Source organism: Leiobunum rupestre, chromosome 2, assembly GCF_980474605.1.
Source record: "Leiobunum rupestre chromosome 2, qqLeiRupe1.1.hap1, whole genome shotgun sequence".
Taxonomy (NCBI): domain Eukaryota; kingdom Metazoa; phylum Arthropoda; class Arachnida; order Opiliones; family Sclerosomatidae; genus Leiobunum; species Leiobunum rupestre.
Window position 1 is genome coordinate 4,484,066 of NC_143385.1, and position 19,399 is coordinate 4,503,464.

A 19,399-nucleotide genomic window follows, 5' to 3' on the forward strand; every position below is an offset into this window, starting at 1 on the left:
TTCCCATCAAAGCAGTAAACTGACGCAAATTTTGTGGCTTTAACTAGTGCTCCGCAGATTCATCTCTTCGGAAGGACCCGAGCCGACTCCGGCTCTTAAACCAAAGTTGGCTCCTAGAAAACCCAGAGCCGGAGCTTAACCGTATCAGCTGGAGCTGGAGTCGACTCCATTCTTTTGGACAAACAATAAATTAACGAATGCTCTATAATCATTTTACTATGGATATTTTAATATAAGGAATTGCAATTTTTTTTAATGAAATAACGAAGAAACACCAAGCATTCTAACTTTCCATAACAAACTTTTAAACTCTATACTGTGCTTGTTTTTGATCCAACCTTTCAAGCACAAACACGCCCTTGCGTTATTTTTCTATAGAGAGAGTCTTCTTTTGGATAACAGATCTCGTCCATTTGAGAAAAGTCGCTCCACGGGAACCTCAGTTCCTAAAAAATATCTTGCCATTGTAGCGAGATGTGGAAAATTTTTACTTTGAGTCTTCAATTTCAATTCTATTATTTATTAAGTAAGTTCTTTACATGAGAGGTAAGAGAGCTAAGTCAGCTGGTGACTTGTAAGCCCTCATTATATATCAATATATTTTGTACAATTAGAATAAAGTCAGTTAACAGACAATCTTAGCTATAAAAAATAAAGAGACAAAATATAACAAAAAAAGTTTAAACAATTTTCTATTTTCCCTGCGTTCATAAATGTTTAACAGAAGTACAAAAATGCAATAAATTAAAATATAGATATGTATTTCAAAAAGGAAAAAGAGAGGATTAAGCTAGGATTGACAACCTAAGAGAGATTAAATTTAATTTTTAATAATATTTTGCTTAATATTTTTTTTAAATTTGACTGCACTTATTACATTTTGTATGTCAGAAAATAATGAATTACACAATTTTGCACCTTGGTGAAATAGTTTATTTTTTAGTTGTTCGACATTTCGGAATTTTAAATATATTTTTTGCACGGGTATAAAAACAAAGGTTGTTTTTTGCGGTCAATTTAAACCCTATCTTTGTATCATTATATAATATTACCAGGCCGGAAAATTTCAATTGTTCTCTAACGTTTAATATACTACTATTTAATAACAAGTTTTTAGTGTGAGAAAGATTTGGCGTTGTATATTGAGCGAATTATTCGTTTTTGTGATTTTTGGATTTTGTCAAAATTGCTATAACTAGTGTTTCTCCAGAGACAAATGCCATACGGCAGCAAAGAATGGAACACAGAATGGTAAATTTCTAAGATGGCTTTTTGGGGTATTATGGCTTTACAAGTGTAAATAAGCCCACAGACTCTAGCAAGCTGTTTCCCTAAATTGTCTACATGTTGATTCCATGAAAGGACGGGGTCTGACCATAATCCAAGATATTTGTGTTTTTCAACTCAGTTTAATGGGATGTTGTCTATATGTGTATTATATTGGTTATTATATATTCAGATTTGTCTAGTTAAGTTTTATGTCACTACTTATAAGTCAATTTTGGATTATTACAAGACCAGCATTGGTTATATTAATAATGTTATTGATGCAATTTCCTCCGATCAAGAGCAGAGTGTCATCAGCGTAGAGGTATAAGAAACCCTGCTTAATGAGTGTGGTGATGTCGTTAATATACACGAGAGGCGCTGTCGTAAGCCTTGCGTAGGTATAAAAAGACGCCCAAGTTAGATTAACCCACGTCCAGAGTATCTGTAATTTTTTTATAAGTTTCTGCTAAGGCATTTAATGCGCTTTTGTCGGGGCAGAAGCCAAATTGGTAATTTGATAATAGATGATATTTATTTGAGAAACATTTAAGGTGATTATAAAAAGCTTTATCAAAAATTTTAACTATAAAAGATAGTAATGCAATAGTTCGGTAATTTAAGGGATCGTTAATGTCACCTTTTTTCAAAATTGGAATTAAAACTGTATTTTTCAATTTGTCAGGATATTTGCCTAAGTTAGGGGAAAGATTGTTCATAAAAACCAACGGTACTAAAATATTATTGAGTGCTTGCTTCTTAGGTCGAGGGTGGAAGTTATCAGAGCCAGGCGCAGAGCCAGTACTGAGACTTCGAAGTATATCAATGATTTCTTGTGCAGTAACCAGAAACAGGGCCATCGTATTAGGATTGGTAATTGGTTAATTTAGCTCTGAGTCTGCGGGTACAAGTGCGCCATCTGAGGTAAAATGTGTATTTAAAACATTCGCATCAATTGATATATTTATAGAGGGAGTAGTTCTGCCTAGTAATTGATTTAAAATTTTGAATTTTTGTTTAGGAGATTTAGTTTTGTGAATTTCCTTATAGAAGAACGAATTTCGTGTATTTCTGTTTTTGTTGTTACAGAGGTTACGGTAATTCACATAATTTTCGTTATTAATGATCGAGGGGTGGCGCTTAATCCTTTTAGTTTTAATAATTTGTTTTAGGTTAGGAGTTTACGAAGATACAGCCTTATAATATTCGTGAGTTCATAATTGATTCATATTTATTATACGCCACGTTAATATCGGCATTATCAAGTAGGGATGAACAGTCTACTTTGGATAGAGGAAGGCAGAAGTGTTGCATATTTTTTATACTAAGGTCGCGAATCTTAAATATATTGGGATTAATTATGTTTGCAGTATGGCTGATAAGAAGTTGCGTAGTGATCAGTGATAACCAGGTCAGGCAGGACTCTTACATCGGCGTCAACATTTTAGGAAATCATTGTCTAGACGATGTTGGAAGGAATTATAGTAACACCTTTTTTCAGATCATAACTATAAAATAAATCTAGAACCGACATAGAACATGTCGAATTTTTAAGAATTAATATTAAAATCACCCATGAAAACTTTTAGAATTTTGAGAGATTTTGTATGATATCCTTGCAGTGTGTTAAGAATATGTCGAGTGAATGGTACCAACCCACCCAATCATTTCACCCAGAAGATCAGCTATGGTGTTAGCAAGGTCATTACCATTTTCACCGATTTTCTCGGGTATACCGGCTATGACAAGATTGTTACTTCTTGTTTCAGTAGCTAAGTGATTCAGTTCAGATTATTAGTCTATTTTTATCAGCCATTTGTTCGGTAACATTTTCAGAGAGCTTTTTTATGTTGAAAGCGTCAGTTTCCGTTTCCAGCGCGTTTTCTTCTAATTTGTCGTTTTTCTAGGTCCGCAACTTTCGAGGAAAATAAATCTAACTTGGCAAGAGTTTTATTAACTTTTAAGGTCGGCTTTCAGAAATTTAAGTTCATTAAACACGTCAGATAAGCTCTTTTTATCAGTCATTTTAAATTCGTAGTAGAGCACCGGTAGTAAAAACGGGCGGGTAAACAAAACAAATATATATCTACCTGAAAGAGACGAGAGTGTTAGTCCATTGATAACAGCAGCTGGCACTCTACTGAGGCCTTATCGCAGTGAAGGCTTTCTTTTATAAACTCTGGTTGCGAGGTTTTTTTTTGTGATATTTTAGAGAGTGGTTTTTTTATCTCCTGTGTTAATCAGGCGTAGAACGATCTTATAAAAAAACAAGCAGACGAGGCATGCCATATGATAGGTAATTTAGGTAAACGTAGTATTTTTCCTATAAAGAGTCGATTTCAGATTGAGAATTCAAGGCCGGACTAAGAATGCTAAGAGCGGGCTTTTCCAAAGATATCCAAGCAGACTGGATCAAATCCACAAATACTTTATTCGGAACTATCTTTAAGAGATTTGTACCCGGAATGTCCTTAGAATGAATTCCACCAAGAGGTTCACGAATGCGCTCATAACAGTCGAGATGGAAATGAAACGAACAAAGCTTTAAACACTCAAACGTCTTGCTAGTTGATCCGCCCATGTTAACCGGGTTAATTGAAAAATATGGTTGGTACATCGGTTACTTCTTATAGAATCAATGTGAAATATCATAAGAAATTAAACCAAACTAACTTGTATCCAAAGTCATTTATAATAATTTGAATGTTTTTAAAATACCTTTAATGGAAGGAGTCATTAAATCAAGTAAAAAAACTTCGTTGAAAACCAAAATAATTTTAAAAATTTTACAATGAAAGTATATTACTATATTCACGATGAATCGTGGAAGAAACGCTCTAGCGGTAATTCGGGAAAAAAATTGAAATATAACGAAGTCAACTATAAATACAATAGTGCGCTACAAAAATCCCGCTGAAAATAAAGGCCATTTGGGGGCGCTTTCAATTTATGTTACTGAAAAATAATAATATGTACAGGGTTACAATTTCTGAAATCCATTTATCAATTCATAAGAAGAAGCACAAGTATTTAAGTTTCTAATACAATAAGTCAACTTTAAGCAATCTCTGTAATTTTAACTTGAGGATCATTTTAATATATCGTAAACTTTAAATAATCGGTAGCTAGATTGAAGCCATTTACTAACCTCACTATTTGCCTACATACCTTTGTTGCTACTTGCCCTCAAATATACTTGTCTTTTGGTGTACCTTTTTTTGGCCGCTTTTCCACTGTTCTGAACTTTACGTTATTGCTTACTAACGTTTAAATCTAGCTACTTGCATAAAATATATTCAAATTTACTCACACATGAGAGCATACAAGGCTTGGTTCAGGTAAACAAGCACTTAAATATAACTATGCATACGTCACAAATTCAGTACCGATAACTTTCGAGGCGGTAGAGTATCCCGTTCCCAATATGCTGTTATTAAAATATAATTTTAAATTCTTACTTTGGATTGTATTCGCCAAATCAAGAAGCGATAAAATAATGTTTATAATTATAATCAGGCCCATCTTCCCGGTGTATTGGAAAATGTATTTTTCAGCGATTTCAATTGGATTACTTTGGTGTTATATAAACTATTTGGAGCTGGTTTTTATTGTTTTCAAAGACCGGGTGAACACGAGCCCATTCTGTTCGGATGCCATTGGGTATTATCCGAAGAATCGTTGTAGAACAGAGATATCGAAAATCAAGGGAGACTAGAGATCGATAGAGGCCTAGCCCTAACGTTATAGTGAAACGTCGAAACTAAAAGTTCTGTCCGGTCTTAATATTTTGACGAAACGAAAACTGTCAACGAATAGTCAAAATGACGCAACTTTTTCTTAATGTTAATTACTTAATACTCTCAAATGCCGCAGTCTTTGCCCATACTGTAGCAGCGTTAAATTCAAGCTTTCTACTAAACTAGCTAGTCTTAATTGTACTGGGGCAAAGATTGGGGTATTCTTTGATAAAAAATACTTTGTGTTTCGGCCATTTTGACTTCTTAAGCAGCGGTGGTAATATAAAAATGTCTGTTAACGTCATCTGAACACTGTATTTTCTGGTGCTTGATTATCACGTGGTAACCGAGGTGGCTGGTTCTCGAATAATGTTTCGGTGGCAATGCGCAATTCTTATAACATATTTTGCAACTCAACGACCGAGGAGTGGTTCCGGTTTTACACACAGTACCACAAACCACGATCAAGCCAGGCTCCTCTTTATGCGAGGCGAAAGTGATAGGCAAACCGCTTCCCTACTACCTAACGAGTTATGAAAAAATTATCAAGACGAAAATATAAAACCATTTATAAGAATAAAATGAATCTGACAATATGAAGAACTTCATTAAAATAATTATTTTTTGATTGAACTGAAAATATTTTATTTATATTGGTAGCCAAAATCGTCTCAACATAGCTAAAAAACAAAAAAATCTTGGCGTGACTCATTTGGTTAATATATACCACGCAAAAGATAATTCACCAATTTTTTAAAATTTTCAAGATAATAAGATCATAAGTTCAATTCAATTTTTCTTTTCTTTTTCAATAGATATGTAATTTTGAAGCGACTTATATAGTTTCCATGATATAGGTGAAGATATAGATTTATCTTACTCCACTAACCTCCTAATTTTATAAATATCAATTTCTAACACAATTTGTTGTACCCTTTTTCGTAAACAAATTTGATACCTTTTCTATGTTTTAATTAAAATGTTAATACACAATTTGTATAAAAGTGCGGCTCAAAGATAATTAACCCTTCTCTGTTTTAAGTAACTCTTATGTGTGTTTTCAATTTCAATTAGGAAGAATGAAATAAATTAATTAATTGTTTGACCAATACACGTAGATCATGAAATGCACACTGGATCGACACTATCGAATTGGAGTTCTAAAGGTGAGTTCCCCTAATTCTACAAAATAGTTTATCATTTAAAATCACCGATTCTAAATTCCTTATAAAGACAATGTTAGGACCAACATTTCACCGTATCAAATGGTAAATCATCTTCGTTTGAATCAATGAACACTAAAATTTAAACTTAACTAATAACCACTCCAAATCGAAGATCTATTTAGCGTCTTCTGCGTGTTACTAATTTCATACCTTTGTGTTTGCAACGACTGATATTCTGTTTGTTATACGATTTAAAATCGGCAAGTGTCGCTCAATAGAACATTTTCAACGGGACACAAGTCCTAAGGAATTACTCCCTCGTACTGACTGCCGCAACGTCTAAGAGTTTAATTTGGGTATTAATTTACCTTAAATTAATTATGTTAGTTGTTAAAGTAGTTAGTTTCAATTTTGTTTGTGATGTTTCGTTAATCGAAAACTACAATAATTACCAACTATTCATTTGAGATGCTTAAATTAATATTGTCACTGATAAACTCAGTAACTTTAAAAAAAAACACAACGAATATACACTATGGCCTTGCACTTAAGATTTTCCGAATTTTTAATCCTGTCATAATTTTTAAAGATTTTTTAATAAATTAGGAAGAAGTGATCAGTAATATTTCGCGCGAAATAATGTTAAAACACCTAAAATAAATGTGTAGAGATATCGTTACCTTAGTTTAAAAAAGTCGTAACTTGGGATTTGTTAAAGCTAAAGTTACGACTTTTTTAAACTAAGGTAACGATATATTCCTACTAAAATAACGGTATATTAACCATCACCTTGCAATTTGGCCACTTTTTTTAGGTAGAACGTCGCTAGTTGCAAGCAAGATAATGAACGCTTTCTCAAACTGCGGCGTTCCTGGCCTAAATGTTCAAACTATATAGAGCCGCATAACTCTTTCAAATATGGAACCATTCTTGACGTTGTTAAAATGAAAAATATTGATTTAAACTTCAAAGTTTTAAAAGTAGATCTCTCATACTACGGGATATTCCAATAGGATATCTAAACTGCGAGACCGAAGGCAAAATTTGAGGTCGAACTGGCAAATTGGACGTTTTTACGCAAAACCATTCGATATCTCATAACCTAACAAATTTAAAGGATCGAAGCCCATAAAGCAGAATCGATTGTCATAAAACTATAAATGTCCAATTTTTGATTGTCTAAATTAATACAGAGCAATATGATTAATAATCTTATTTCAATGAATGTAGAAGACGTTTTAAAACGACGTTGTTTATTGAACAGGAAACTCTATTTCTTGGCTCTTTCAAATTAACATACGAAACCTTGAAAGAAGACATCGCAAAGGTCTCCAACTCTTGGTATAAGCTTGAGTTAACCGCCTCAGAATGTTAAATAGCAAAAGTAAAAAGTCAAACATTGATCGAAGAGCATAAAATGAACTGTTTATAGGTAGAATAACGGTGTAAAAATATTTTATATTTGATCTCTGTCTGATTTGTTTGAGGTTCCAGAAAGAGTCGTATAATTTGCGCGGAATAATAGTATCTAAAGATACATCGTAAAACCTAGCTCGTAGAAATAAAAAACGTAATGAGGGGAGGGGGAGTTGAGCGCTCTCTACACGGGTTGAAAGTGCTTTGCCATAATTTTTTCGGTTTCTTCCTTCCCATGAAAAATTGTAGAGGGAGCTGTTGGCTCGAGTTAAATGAATGGTTGGCCACCACCCTCCTACACAGTTAAGCCCAGATACCTTTTTAAAGACCTTAACAGTTGCTAGATGATTTGTGCCTTAAGTGATACCTTGGGTATACGCTTTGCTATTTATTATTTTGTACCATTATATTGTTAGTACAGTTAAGACTTTTTATTATAGTGAACTCTCTATTTAAGCTATTGTTCGAAAATACTAGAAATCGACCTACGAGGAAACTCGTCTGGGAAAAAATACTATATCAATTATGATTAAAAACTCCGGTTAGGATATAGGGCTCTTTCCGCAACTGATTCTAATTGCTAAGTTTATTTTCACACCATTTGTACTCAATTTATTTAATCAATATTTCTTATTCCAAATAATTTACAGCGTTTCACTCGTTGCAATATTTTTTGCCGATATTCAGTCGCAGGGAGTGGACAAAGATTTACCATGGGTATGATAATTGACTCAAAAGCTTATATTTATAAAGATATCGTTTGTAGTAGATGAAAGGCAAAAAGTTTTAATGAGAAAGATTGAGTGCTTTCTGGGCTTTTTATTACTCAGACATAAAAACCAAAACTTGTTACAAGTTCGATAAAATTAAATTTTTTCGTAGTATGACAAACTGTCTTAATAGAATGTACGTTCTTTGATTAAATATAATATTATTGTTAGGCAACTGGGTCAGTCCATGTCAAATCGAGAGGTTGGGAGGTACTACCTCACCGATTTGTACATCAAATTTTGGTGCGTAAGTAGCCTTGAAATAATGAACTTTTCCAAAATTTGGGCCCTCTATCGATAAAATTGGCCATTTTATGAACAATTGAAATTTCCCCACAGCAAAGGCTCCGCCGACCCAAAAATCAACATTTTTGGCCATATCTTCCAGCGAAATACCTTTAAACTATCGCAAATTTGTTTTCTAGGTGTATTTTGGACAAGGAATCGTATTATCGCTTCAAACATTACCTGTAGATATTGGTTTGGAAGATATTAACGTTTTCGGGGGTCTAAGAAACCCCCAAAAAACGGAAATGAGGTCACCTTCGATTTTTTTCATTTTTTATATTTTTTAGCTATTAACCAAAGAAGCACTCATTTAATGTTTCAACAATGAGAAATGTTTGGTTAAAAATTTATAAGAAAAATTCTAGTTCCAATTGAATTTTTGATACTGTTGATAGAGATAATTTGTGAATGACCTTGAAAAAGGTGTTCAAGGTCATCAAAATTTACTTTATCGATAGGCCATTTAAATGGTTAATGTGCCCTGAAAGTTTGAATTATATGGTACTTTTAGTTTCAGACTTGTTATACCTGAAGTGTTTGGTCATAGACATTATTCATTTAGAGTATATATAATTTCAAGTAAATGAAACTTTCAGGGCACATTAACCATTTAAAAGCCTCAGCGATAATGTAAATTTTGATGACTTTCACAAATTTGATGCCTACCGAGCCTTCTGTACGAAACAGTTCTTGTTGAGGATTTGGCACGCCTATATAACGTTGGCCACCAGCGAAGTATCATGGCACACGAATATCAAAATATTCTTGGAATACTCCTTGTGCCTAATCAATTTTTATGCTCGAAAGTCGCCCAGTTCAATAGGCCTAATAAAGTTATATATAAAATAGTTATTTCATTTAATTTTAAATTTATTCATCACTACAAAGTACAATTTAGATAAAATATTTAGGCAAATCTTCTCGGAGATGTTATTGATACATTTTTTTCAAAATTCAGGTTAAGCAGCAAAAGTACTTTCTACGAAAGAAGTATTGAATATTCCTAAGGTTGATCTCAGTCCTTAAAACTGTTTTATTCAGAAAACTAAAACCAGTTGCAATATTTTGCTGTGGTCATTTTCTTTAAACATATCTAAGATAGTTCCCAATTACTTCCATGACTCATTATTTTAGTTAAAAATAAGAGTGCTTTCACAATGAGATGTCAGTTTCTTATTTAAAACTATTTTTCACTCGCTTACTAGTAAATAAATAATTGTTTTGAAACCACGAAATATTTTAGGATTTTCTGAAATTACAATTGAAAGAGCCATCCTTATAAATATTCAAACCAAACGGTTTTTCAGCCACATGTCTTAAAGAATTAAATTGAAATAAACTTTAGATTGAGCAGATTAAGTGTTATTGAATTAGGTGTTTTAATAACCTTATTTGCAAACTTTTTAAATCCATATATTTTTTAGGATGTGGATCTGTTGTTATTTCCTAGCGAAATGTCGGCCTATGAGCCTATAAGAACTGAGAATCATTCTATAATTTCTGAAGTTGTAAAAGCGTCAAATATAATAATATTTTCAGGCAATCCAGCTTCCCAGACAATAACGTCAATGGCAATTGTTCATGCCACACCTGAAGTAAGTTATGCTTAACACATTGTCAGCCATATATCCATGAAATTGAATAACAGCTAAAGGCTTCTATTAAAATTCACAATGAGGTTTCTTAGTAAAAATACACCCTTAAAGAAGCCGGAAAAATACTTTCATTTTTGTGTAGTTTGTGAAAAACTAAAGATCTAAGCTATGGCATTTCATAGTGTTACTTAAATTTTGGGCGATGTCCGAACTATAAAAAGCTAATTCCAATATTAACACAAGAACGATTTCGTGATGCTATGGATAACATTTAAAATATCTTCTGGAATGGTATAAAATTTAAAAAATAAAACCGTTTGTTCACTTTGATTTCAAATTAATGCAAGGGTTGTTTATTAAATTACCACGTGATAATTTATAAGAATGTCGAAGGCGCCTTGTTCCCCTACAAATAAAAAACATAAATTTTGAGATAGGATTGCTTAATACTGAATCTTTTTACCCTCTTATATTAAAGCTTGTTGGGAATTATGTAGATTTAAAGTGCGTAATAAAACTATTATTTATTTATTTTTTATCCCGGTGATATCACAAATATTTAAATTAATTAAACCAAAGATTTTTGATTAGCAAACTCATTCTACCAACTAGCTGTTAAACTCCTTTCTTAAGTTTAGATTAGAAATTTTTTGTTATTATTCGGAAAATTTGATATTTAAAAAACTTTTATTAAAGATAACTAGTGAATCCGTTGCAGTTAAAGTTAGGTTGAGTTATCAAATTTGAAAAAACTGGGAATTTTATTTAATTTTTTTTAAAGAATTAGAGAAAAATATTATTTTTACATTTATTATTTTTAGTACGTTTTTGTAACTTCAAAATTCAATCTCCTTTTTTAAGATATTTCCTACTATCTCAAAGTTCAATCTCCCTTTTTAAGATATTTCCTACTATAGTATTAAATTTGTGAAACTTGTTTGGTTCGTGTATATCTTACTTAATAGAATAAATTTTGCTAAGAGGTAAAAAAACTAAAAATTAAATAATATTAGAAAAGTATGCACTTGTTTATTCGCTGCTCTTTTGCCAAATTTTAATGAGTGTACACAAATGGTTCATGAAGAAAAACACTTCAGTTAGCAATGGTATGTTTGTCAAAAAGTCTTGAAAAAGAAATGTTGGGACCCTGTACATAAAGATATGTAAATAAACAAAAAATCGTATATAATTTCTAAAATCTTATCCTCGACATTAGGAATATTTTTTTAAAACTGTTGTATAAATATCCTTTTTAACCTGTTCGGAATCTTTGATATCAAGAGCGATTTTTTTTCAAACCATTCTTCTGTGTTCCAGTTTCTAATTTTATGCGTAACGAGTGTCGTCGCAATATCATTTCTTATGGTAATATCTCTTCAACGAAATCCCAATTGGTTCAAATTAATTATCAAAGACACCCCTGAGGCAATTTGGCGATCATTTCTTATACTGTTTTTCGAACGTAAGTTTTTTTTAAATACGTTATACGGTGAGAAAAGCGCAGAAGGGTCCTTTCATGGTTACAGTTCGGCGTTTGGATAAAAATTAACCACTTATTTTATTTTTATCCATGACCTACAATTATCCGAAGATAAATAATTTTTTGCATGTTAAATCGTTGTCTATCCATGGATACTATCCAAAAATAAACAGTTAACCAATTAAACGAAATTTAAGCAGTTAATTTATCTGTTATGCAGAGCTCTATTCACGGTTAATATTTCAACGGATTCCATTGAAAAAATTTACAACTATTACTTTATCTTAATAAGCATTTAAAATTAGGTGTTTCTATATTCCTTTTGATTTAAAATTTCAACACTTTATTTACCATAGTAATAAAATTAACTGACATTTGTAAAATTCTTGAAGAACTGTTGGGTTAAAAAGGATCATCGGTTATATCTTTATAGCAACTAGTAAAAGAAATGTTTTCCATTTGGAAATTTTAAATAATTGGTCTTTAATTTAAATGGTATAAATTGGGCATAAGTTGGTTCCTTTATAATTATGAATACCGAATACGAAAAAGCGTAAAGACCTTTTAAGGCCTTAATAAAATTATTTTATACTATAATATTATTGTTTATTTTGAGACGAATATTAACGAAGAACCTAATTAACTCCTGTTCGAATATTAAACTTTTTCGTCTAAAATATCAAATCAGCCAACTAACTCATGGTTCCTTGAAACTTTCGTCTTCCACATCGTTGGAAACACACGGTGTGCTGTGTTGACTTTCCTACATCCAGTTTTCTGGATGTTTGTTAGACCATATGATGCCCGAAGTACTCAATATCCTGAAGTTAAAATAATAATATCTTAGTGAAACGTTTCTTTATTAAATCGTTTAAATCTGTGAAAAGTTAGAACTTTTGCACTGGAATATTGCACTTTACTATCAATTTTTTAAATGTTTACCAAATTAGCCTTACATTCTGAGTTAATTGGTTCAAAACCTTCTTAGAGACTAGTAGGAAATATTCTTCGTCGATAAAACGCGGATAAATATATAAAGCTATACCGTCCGCCTTTCTATGACTTACTGAGTGAATTTGAACGATCTTTCGATGAACGACAACTATAGGCGCCTTTGGAGGGATTTATTTATGAAATATTTTACTTTGTTTTAAAAAAATATTTTTGTAACGGAAAATATCCATTTTCAATTTGGGGCTGGACAGCAAACCATTATTCTCGTAAAATTTCGAGTAAAGTTTAGTTGAAAAAATCTGCAAATTCGTCAAATAAGCTTTCATAAGCTGACCCTTTGACTGTTAAGTGTTCGTGGTGACAATAAGGTGGGGAATAATTTTAAAATCATCCACCGGTCGGAATATATATTGCTTCCGGACATTAGTGATTGACCACCTATATCTAGCCGAGTCAAAGTCATACTTCCGTCAGGGGTGGCTTATCCCTATTTCTTCAAATGCACCCGTCCCCTTGACACTAAGGCACAATCGGGTAAGTTGGATCAATTTTTTTGGCGATTTCCTGACAACGATTTTTGATTCATGGCCTTTTTAAGCAAAATTATATTAAAATGATATTATAAGGTTATTAAAAGAAATATTTCAACGATATAATTTGAGCTTTTCTAGAAATTGTCAACGAATGTACAAATTGGTTTTTATGGAGGATAACTATGTTGAGGCGGCACTGCGGAGCATTCCATGTGAAATCAACAAACTCAAAACCCCGACCATCTCGGATTTTAATGAAATTTGGCCTATAGACAGTGCCTATTTATTTTAAGGACAATGCAAAGTTTTATTGAATTATCTCAAATGGTTTACAATTTTCAAAAAATGACCAAAATAACATAAGTAGTATTTTTTCTAATCCCCAATGCCGCTGTTCTAATTAAGCTACAGAGTGGTGAACGGTGTCATTTTACTCGGCTATGTATGTCCTTTCCAATGATAAACACCATATGTACATTTTTTAAATTAAATATTTTTTCAAATTTGAAATTATTTGAATTTGATTATTTAAAAAAATGGAGTTATCAAAATTAAAAAATACAGTGAATAGTTTGTATCTACCTTAAATGATCAATCGAATTTCAAAGTGGAAGGGTCATGGGTTCATAGTTAAACATTATTTAAAAAAATACGTTTTAATAAAATGAAAGCCTTTAATATGTATACATATACAGGGTGTCTTAATTTTATCGGGCCGGGCGTTTTTCTCAAAAACTATAGTTTCTAGAAATGTGAAATTATCCGGATGTACTCTCCAGGGGAGGACCCTTTTCTTATGGAATTTTCAGAAAAACCGTGAAATTTTTCACCGTTTTGAAATTTTTTTGAACCTTAGGTGGTAGACGAAAATTTTCAATCAAGTTGTAGAGCGTACTCGAAAACCTTTAAAGAAATTGGTTTGGTCAAAAACGGACAATTTTTCATTGAAATAATACGTCATGAAAAAAAAACATGTTGGTACTACCCAAAAGGCTTACATCTCATGAAAAAGAAAGTTAGAGAAACCTGTCTAATTTGAAATGATCGTATGTTTGTAGAGATAAAAAAGGGACTGTTTTTGAAGCCAAATCATTTTAAATAATTTTTTAGAGAAAATACAATATACATAGTAGAATTCCCGAATTCACGCGTCTTATTTGGGGCAAGAATGTTGCAAGAAGTCCACGAAACCGTCTAATTTATGCTAACTGAATTTCTCGTTTTTCTTATTTTGTACTACTCTGTCGCTTAAAGTGTGTTTCCATTTCAATATTTAAAGAGACACAGCTTGGTTTTAAAATTATCCTCTGAACGTACTCCAGTAAAATAAAAAGAGCCCTCGTTATACCTGTGAACAGCGGTCCAGGATGGTAGAATTATACAACGAAAATGGTCAACGAAATGCACATGAAGTGAGACGATTATTTCAAAGGTCGTATCCTGACAGTGTGTGTCAGAATTTATAGCCCGGTGTACCTAGTAACAAACACCATACCACCGGAGGTCTATCATCATAGTGCCCTACGCCAGCGTTCACCTAGCCCGGACAGGTGACAAATCCAGCATGGGTAGCAGAACCCTACTACAGATGGTCGAACCTTTGACGCAAGCCACTCATCCCAGCCGAAGGTGCAGCAATGGGCGGACCAATTCCCACTTCGCACACAGCAATGGGATAAAGAGTTGATTCTGTAGCAACTCCAGCCGACACCCTACCTACGTAGGTAAAGAGTCAAACCCTTTGGAGGGGGCTCCTAAAAGGGAACGATGAGCACACAGCAGCTCAAGTAACGCGGCACAGCTGGCACCGGAGATGCCGGTGTGGCTCCAAAAGGCCGGGAAACCGGACCGCCGTGCCCTCATACGGAGGCCCGCTGCGCCACAGCAGGCTTCCCAATCCGCCGAGGCTCAGTATCCAGCCCAAACCTAACCGAAGTCGGAGGTGCAGATAGGATCATTTGATCGGAGCTTACATCTCCCAGTGGGCCACCGCCTTTATGGGTTACAAGAGCCGGACCCCAACTCCCCGGTAAAGCCACCAGTTATTGCACACTCAGACCCATTTAGAGCCGTTGTATCCTGATAGTCGTCCAAATAACCACACTGGTCTCCGTGTTGTCCGTGACTTTGAAAACGAAGGCAACGTGAATAGCAGATTCCGCGGACCTGGCCATGACAACATCAACATGGAAGACACAGTCATCGCCTACTTTGTCGCCTACCCTTGAGCAAGCATAAGAATGGCCTGCTTTGATTTCAACTTGTCAAAGTAGTACGTTTGGAGTGTCCTTGACCGTCATAACTATCCCCCATTTCGTGGCACGCTCCACCAAGCTCATTTTGATGGTGATCAGCGACTTCAGCTGGATTTCTCTAACGCGTTTTGTACTATGGCCGACGGAAACGATGATTTCCTCCGTTTGATTCTTGTGTCCGACGAGTGCTCTTTTTAGAGAGACGGCCCATTTAACAGCCAAAATATCCACATGTGGAGTGATGAAAATCGGCACTGGGGATTTCCTCACCAAAATCAGGTACAATTCCGTTTAAACGTCTGGGCTGGTCTTCTGGGAGATCGCATTATTGATCCATTTTTTCCGCGTCGACTAAATGGGCAGAACTACCTGGCCTTTCTACAAAATGAAGTCGCAGACGAGTTGGAAGATGTGCCATTAGTCGACGTCCCACGCCTTTGGTTCAGCATGACGGTGCACCTCCCACCGAGAGAGACACGTCGTGCAGTACCTTAACAACGAGTTTTCTGGGTGATGGATAAGCAAGAACGGTCCTGTACGATGGACTCCGAGGTCCCCAGATTTCGCACCGCCAGCCTATCTTGTGGGGATTCATCAAGGAGGAAGATTATAAAACGCCTTTCCCTAACGAAGAAGATCTACGGCAGATAATCATCGCAGCGTTCCAACTCGTAACTCCTGAGATGGTCCATGCTTCGTTTCAAAATATGCTTTATCGCGCACGGATTTGTATTTCAGCGGCCGGTGGAATTATTGAACCTCATTTAAAATAAGACGCGTGGATTCTGGAATTCTACTATGAAAATTGTATTTTCTCTAAAAAATTATTTAAAATGATTTGGCTTAAAGACAGTCATTTTTATCATTACTTGTTTTTTTTTCATGACGTATTATATCAATGAAAAATTGTCCGTTTTTGACCAAACCAATTTCGTTAAAGGTTTTCGAGTACGCTCTACAACTTGTTGATTGAAAATTTTGGTCTACCACCTATAGTTCGAAAAATAAAAATATCAAAACGGTAAAAAATAAAGGGTCCTCCCGGAGAGAGTATATACTGATAATTTCACATTTCTAGCAACTGTGGTTTTTGAGAAAAACGGCAAAGCTGATCAAATTAAGACACCCTGTATTCATACATAATAAATACAAATATGCATGTATATACTCATGTGTACATATATAATATGTACATATATGCATGTATATACTCATGTGTACATATATAATATGTACATATATGCATGTATATACTCATGTGTACATATATAATATGTACATATAGGCCTGTATATATATTTATAATATAATTCATACAGGATGTCCACTAAAAAATTACCCATCGTAAATAATTGAAAAGCTATTTTTCCGGGGAAATTTGATATTTTCAGATCGGCTAGCACGCTCAGGGGTCATGTAAATTGGTTAATAGGAAGCTAAAAAAACTTACACCAAAAACAAGAAGATCATGAATACAAATGTCAATGACTAGTTACCAAAATTAAAATTTATTTCAATTAAGCTCAGATTGGGTCTGTTAAAATAAATTTGGATCTAAAAAGTGATGGCGAACACTTTTCGAATCGAAACCAACTTTCCAAACCTAACGGTTTTCAAGATACATATTGTATGACCTTGATGATATGGTTCAAGGTAAACCGAATTTTAATACCATATAATTTTACTAGAGTGAATTTGTCCTCAAAATATTGATAACGTAGCACAAGTTTTATCTAAATGATTAACACCTAATTGTGGTCTCTTGGACATTTTTATTTTTGGCCTTCTGGTTTTTGGTGTCTATTTTACATTCAGATTCACTTGGGCATAAAATGCGATGGCGCACACCATTCGAATTGAAACTGAGTCTCTAAGCCCAACGGTTCTCAAGACAGTTTGATTTAATCTAATGACCCCTGCGCGTGCTAGGTGATCGGAAAATTTTAAATTCCCCGGAAAAATAGGTTTTCGATTACTTACTCTGGGTCATTTATAGTGGACATCCCGAATAAATTATATCCATATATGTATATATTATATTATAAGAATATACCGGATGTTACGGATAAGAGTACCGAAACTTTCTATATGCATTCACATATTCTATATGTGTAAAAAATTGCAAATAAACATGGGTCCTAAAGTGGTTCGTTTCAGAGATATGGGCTCCTAAAAAACAACCCCAAAAAACCGGACACAGCCTTTAATCTGGCAAACAATATTCTTCCTACTATCAATTGTTTTTATCAGAGTGGCGAGAAACTTTAATAACAAGTGGCAAAAGTTCATTAATGTTTTTTAGAAGTAAAATGAGTTTGAAGACAAATACAAGCCCTTTTAATTTGGTGATTTTAATTATTAAATTTAAAGATACAAATTTCTTATATTTCTCTAAGCCGTCTTTCAACAGACTCAAACGCCAGTCGATCTGACACCACTCTTTTAGGAATCTACTGCTGGTTGAATCTTTGAGCTTGTAATCCATTTTTCTTGAGCCCGTCCGTGCCTTTAGCGTTCCTGGACCAATGTGCCACATTAGCTACAATATTAGAAATTTTAAAAACATTCCTGTAGAATTATTATGACTAATACTCTATAGTGAAACATTTAACGCAATCTTTGAAATTAGTATAATAAAAACAATCCTCGGCTAAACGCCTAGCATTTTTTATAGGATCAAGCGGAAAGTCTTCATTATTATTTTTAGTATTATTATTAAAGCCTTTAGTAAATTAGTGAAGTCGCGCGAACTCATAACGCATTGACTTTGACCAAGTCTCTTCAATCGGTTCTCTCGCGACGGGGACATTTCCTGTAAAATCATTTTCAGGAATTTGCAAAAGTGACACGCTTTTTCAAGGCTTAGTAACGGGACGTCGTCAGCCTACCAGCCCTTGACGACCCCCTCGTAGGAAAAGCACGAAACGCTATCGAGGTGTCCCGTGTAAAAGAAACCCGCTTTCGCTAGCTCGTTTACGTTAAAAAACTTATGTGGAAAAACCTAGCGATTCATCTTTAAGTTAAAAAAAGTACTTATTTCACTTACTTCTCTGACTTGGGGTATGATCCGGGGGCAAGGTGGTTAAAAACCTCAACTATGTTTCCCCTCCGCCTCACCAACACCCACCCACCCACCCCCTCCTCTTTACAAGTTTAGGCGAGTATGTTGAATAAGAAAACATAAATACGAGCAAAACATTTATTAATTCAATACATAGGGATATTTCAAAAATGATAAGAAAGGAAAATACGCGTAGGAATGGAAAAGTAACACAATGGTTTTTTAATTTTAACAGAGTTCGAAAAAGAATTAGTTGTTTTTTTATAGAGAAACGTTTTAGAAGAATCCTTCGTCTTCCTCGATGACGGCTGACGGGCGCGCTCCGTGTAGAGTCTCCAACCTCTTGGCGAATCGGTACACCATCTCCCGCGCGCAGAGAAGCTCCGCGCTTCCCCGTCGATGGAACCGACAACGATAGTTCTTTTCGATGAAGATGTCCTTGGCCTTCGGCAGCACTTGGGGGATGAGTTTTTTGAGGACGTGACATTTCTCCTCTCCCTTGCAGTAAACGAAGTGGGTGTCATCGCTTAAGGCCCTGAGCCAGTGTTCTAGCTTGATGTAAGAGGTATCGCCGTGGTTCCACAGGAAACCGTTGATGTGGGTAAAGATTTTGTCGGTTTACGTGATGAGAGAGACCGCGGCCATGGTACGGAGGTTTTAAAAATAAACTTCTAACTTAGGGAAACTATCCGACGGTGGCGACGCCAACTTCTTAGACGTCCGGCTTGTATTTAGCGCTTAGTAAAAATTCAAAATCGACAACTGACAGCTGTCCTTCCATGGTTAATGTTTCTGTTCAGTTATACCCCTTCTGACAGAAGTTGGGTTAAATTCGCTTCTTAAATATGGTCTCCACGCGAATGTCATTTCTCCATTGG